General features: G+C 33.1%; 1 protein-coding gene and 1 long non-coding RNA gene across 2 annotated transcripts in view; one reads left to right on the forward strand and one right to left on the reverse strand.

Moving 5' to 3' along the window:
- Window positions 1–5,228, forward strand: part of LOC100169393 (neurogenic protein big brain) — a 15,251-nt gene that overhangs the window by 3,300 nt on the left and 6,723 nt on the right. The window lies entirely within an intron of this gene.
- The window catches only part of LOC115034033, a 5,996-nt gene continuing 2,960 nt past the window's right edge, over window positions 2,193–5,228 (reverse strand). The window contains exon 2 of the long non-coding RNA XR_003839387.1: window positions 2,193–3,049. This is a non-coding gene — a long non-coding RNA (uncharacterized LOC115034033). The remainder of the gene's footprint in view (window positions 3,050–5,228) is intronic.

Raw genomic sequence — 5,228 nt, forward strand, 5'->3', positions numbered from 1 at the left:
TAAACATTGTCATAGGCCGCAGCATTTGGTGTAGAAGGGACAAAGGGTCACGAAGGGCTAGAAATCGAGAGGCAAACTCATGGGTCAGTAAATACTAAATTGTGATTAATTTTTGCCCCCCCCCCCTCCCATAACAATTAGAGCTAAGTGCCTCTTATGAAGATTTTGTTAATAATAAATTAATAAAGTATATTTAATGTATATAAAAAGCTGCTCAAACTAATTAACCTATTTTCTTACTGGCTACTTACTTTAAATGTATTCTTTTTTCTTTATGATTGTTATAGTTATTACTTATTACATAAATAATAGATCTATATCTACCTACGATTTTATCAGAGAATTTTAACCTTCTCTTTCAAAATTCAGATTAATTTTAGGTTGGCACATTTATACCGATAGGGGCAAATATATTTTAGGGCAAGGGATGCTGTAGCATCCCAGCATCCCAGCCAGTCCGCGCCTGTACACATTACACACACACTATATAACAGACAGCCTGTGTTTACAATTTACTGAATAATAGAAATCATGTTCAAGGGTTCTCAACTGCAATATTATCTCGCCAGCGCCTCCACGGGCGTCAGCTGAAAGATTATTATTCTCTAAAAACAAACTCCCTCCTCACCGTTGCAGACGTTCTGCAAGAGTTGCAAAAATGTACTTACTATTATAATTATTTTTTTTATACTTACATAAACTTATAGAACGATATTATTACGTAAGACGTAACAGTTGTAACGTTTATTCGAGTTCTCGTCAAGATTAAAAACATCTGCTATAAGTATGCTGAGATACTATAATTTATCTTCAATCCCTGTTTAAAAATGTTTGGGCCGGATGTGAGTGGGAATTTGAATCTAGTTATTTCTATAGGTACATAATAATATAGCACAATACAATCTATACTTTTGATAGAGAATAGTAAAATGCTATACATACTATTGTCCACTATATTATATAATAAAGACTATACAATAAACATGCCGTATGAAATATTAAAATATAATGTGTGGCCGCTGTGCTTAATTATCGTCACCCTCTCTAAACGCCACGCCGCGGCCGCCGTCGCCTTTTGTATGAACGAAAATTGGCACTCTTCGGCGGCATATCGTCCAAACCGTAAAATTCGACATTTATCAAATTTCCCCTCACGAGCACACATTCAACACGGTGTCTGTATATACCTTACATAAATATATAATAATTATATATATATGTGTGTATAGTGACAGGAACAGATTTTTCCGCTGTAAAATATTTCAATTCGTTCCGTTAATACGAATTCGTAAATCGTCTGGCCTGTCCTAAAATGTGCGGAATTCATAAAGGTATATATTTCGTGATTCTGCACAATATACGATTACGAGAGTAAAGATGGCGTACGTAATAAAGGTAAATAAATAGAGGTATAGGTACGTATAGGTCGGTGTATATTTACCTGGTAACGATCGGATGATAATAATATTGTAGGACGCCACGCCGACACTCAGATGACAGAAACAAAAATAATTAATAATAGGTACATTTTAAACTAATACCGCAATTTACCCATATTATGATATACGACGAGATCTCGTAGAGAATAACGCATATGGGTCATCTGCGGTCTGATAATTTTTTTTTGTTGGAATTCGAAACGGTTAAGTCTCGCCGCGTTTTTTGCGAACCACACAAAGACAATGCGCGTGTAGGTATAGTGTATTGCGAGATTCCGAAATCCCTTTGTGATGTATGACCGGAAAGGTACACACCGGTACACGCATACAGCACCGTCTTTCCGATATCCTCACATAAATATATTATGCTAAGAATTAAAAATATTTTATTGTAAGAACGGTGGTAAACTATTTGGCAGAGGCATGACGTGACTTCTTTACAAGACATTTAAGTTAGATATTATTACGAGTAAGTGTCCAAAACTAAAAAAAAAAAAATGAATTATTCATGTCGCTTGTTGTCGTCATAGGTATACCTATATCGCTTGAACGAACTTTTGAATTGTTGGAAGCAAGTGCGTCAATGAAATTGTAGCTTATTAGAATATATTATACATATTAGCATTGGAAAATAACGACAATAATATAATAATTGTTTGATCATTAGTCCATTTAATTTAATTAAAACGCGCGTGAATACGATTTGTTCACATCGAAAAACGTGCCAGCTATCTGTCTTGGATTCTAGCCAGAATAATACTCATAGTCTATATTGTATATATGCATAATAATATAGTTCCTTTCTTCATTGCTGCAGCAGCGGTAGTTTTAATTTGTTTGTTTTAAAAGAACTATTATAGCGAGCAGAGACGATGAAACACTATATATTGTTATGTATGCGTGTAAAGGCTGTATATATATCTACGACCCCACTGAATTGGATTAGTTTTTTTCATCGTCGTCGCGATTGACGTGAAGTGCGTATAGTATTTAAATGTGCTTCCCATGTGCAGCATGAATGGATCTTTCGTCTTTTCATACGACAAAAACAGAGACTGAATGAAATGATTCGTCTAAAACAATAACAAAATTCATAAAGAATATTATAAAAAGTGTATACGTCGTTGCGTAATCGAAAAATTCTTTACGTATACAGGGTTGGACTTGGACTAGCTCTAAAATATGGACCAGGATAACCATTGGTCATTGACCTCATTAATAACTTTTGAATGTATTCGTTATAGTAATAATAATTATAGTGTATGTAGGTGGTGCAAGATGAACGAATCGAACATTATAATATAAAATATAAAATAAATATATAATATAGTCATACAGTTAGGTATAAGTATTGAATGCGGTAGACCTAAAACAGTGTAATTTATAAAACGCGCCGGTGGGGGTTATAAAAATATAATAGATAACTACTTTGCACCTGGTTTACGTGTGGACTCCATTGCAATCGATGTTATGACATGGAAATGCCGGTGCCGTGGTGCCGTGGTATATAGAGTTTTTAATAGGTAGTTTTTTTTCTGTTATTATTTCGTTTCGTCGGAGGGTTGGAATTTCACCTGCGCCATTACACAGTTTCCATGAACGAACGTAACCTATAGGGAACGCAAGCAATAATGAAATATATTATTACACTGTGTATATTATATATTAAATCAAATAAAAAACAAAATAAGTTGGAATTCGTACTAAACGTGTGCAGGAAACACGCTTTAAACACGGTGGAAATGTGTAATTCCGATTATGATTTTGATTATTATTTATATATGCTCGCATGCAAAATGTGTTTCTAAATAAATTATTATAAAAAAAAATCATACACACGCCAATTATTATCCATCATTAGACGCCTATTCATTATAAAGTGGGGAGACACTTATACGTGTAGATTTTTATAAGCAAATTAATTACCCCACTAGAATTATAGATTCATGTGCTTAAAAGTTAAAGTTTGCGGACTCGTCGGGGGTCGAGCGCGTGTATACCTAACACATATTTTTTCACTTTTACATCGCGTCACTAAAATATGTATTTACAATAATATAAAATATTTTATTATATGCGTAACAGACCGCACACAGATTTTTTTTTTTAATTGTATAATGTTCGCGAACTAGATCGTTTACGACGAGTCACTGCGTGGTGTGTCAATGAACCACTGTCCCGACTCATATATATCCCTCCACCGCAGAGTTTAATTGGCCATCGTGTAGGGTGGAACAATATAAACGATATATTATATTATACACGCGGCGCGTTATTATTATTATTATCGTATGTACACGGGCGCACATGTTCGCCGCGGACCTGGTTCGCTGCTCTCGTAAAAAAAAATATATAAAAATTGCCCTCTTCGGTGGCGATAAAAAACCGTATCGGTTGACAATTGGCACTCGAGAGTCCGCATCGATAAAATATGTGTATCAAGCATGAGGGCTGAAAGTGAACCGAAGGGGCGGCGGCGGCGGGAAGAACCGCGGCGCGACAATGAGATAATGATTATGTCGGACGTGTGCGCGTATAATATTATATAATATAATATGTGTATATAAATTATACAATGTATATTATTATTGTGCGAGCATCTGTTGTACGTAAAAAAAAGTTTTGACCCTCGTGTTCACGCGTGGTGGATTAATGCGAGTCTCGCAAAAACCGCGTACGTATATATTATAGCGACGCGGAGCGCTTAGGTGTATTAGGTATAGTATAGAGTCGGTAAACTCACGTCACCAAAAATCCTAATACTATAATATATAATTATTGTGATTATCTACTATAGGCTGGCCTGCATGTTATCCAGTTCGAATTAATCCTTTATATTATATTGTAAACGCATAGACAACGATAAGTGAAGAACTTATTGTTTTATTTTGCCATGACTTACGCACATTTGTATTATACATATTATTATATAACATAAAATAGTTACCTAAAAAAATTGTTTTAATTCAACTATCCACCTATTGGCGGGTATAATAACGGTCGTTGGCTTTTTACACAATTATAACATAATTAATCTAAATCAAAAACAAAATAAAATCGTTAAAAGTTAGAAGTAAATATTAAAAAAGGCGGGTAAGTCGTGGATGTCGCTCTGCTGTACAGTAGGTTACAAGTGGGTTACTGTAATGGATGGAATTAAATTTGAATCCAATGATATTATATCATTGTATACGAAAAACGATTCTGAACGGAAATGATTTGTCAGTCTAGGATATATTATTTTTAAAGAAAAACTTATGGAGAACCTTGTACCAAATTTTAAAAACTTAGTTATATAAGAAAAAATTTTTACGATTTTTCAACCACTAAATTACTTGCAAATTTTCGCAATTTTGACATATTTCGTATAAATTTGAACTTTAAATGCTTATAAATAAAAATTGTGACAATGTATTCCTTTTATTTTGCAACTGCTATTGTAAAAATATGTTAGGAGCCTTGTATTAAATTTCCAAATCTTAGAATTAAAAAGAAAAACTTTTATGAATTTCTGTCTAAGATAATTTGAACATTGCCGTAATTTTTACGTATTTAGTCAAAATTTGAACTTTAAATGCTTATAAAAAAAAAATCGTGACTATATATTTCTTTTATTTTTCAATTGCTATTGTAAAAATATATTATGAGCCTTGTATTAAATTTTGAAATCTTAGATATAAAAGGAAAATTTTTTATGAATTTCTAGCATAAAATAATTTACGAATTTTCGTGATTTTTACATAATATGGTCAAAATTTGAACTTTAAATGCTTATAAATAAAAATTGTG

Source organism: Acyrthosiphon pisum, chromosome A2 (genome assembly GCF_005508785.2).
Source record: "Acyrthosiphon pisum isolate AL4f chromosome A2, pea_aphid_22Mar2018_4r6ur, whole genome shotgun sequence".
Taxonomy (NCBI): Eukaryota; Metazoa; Arthropoda; class Insecta; order Hemiptera; family Aphididae; genus Acyrthosiphon; species Acyrthosiphon pisum.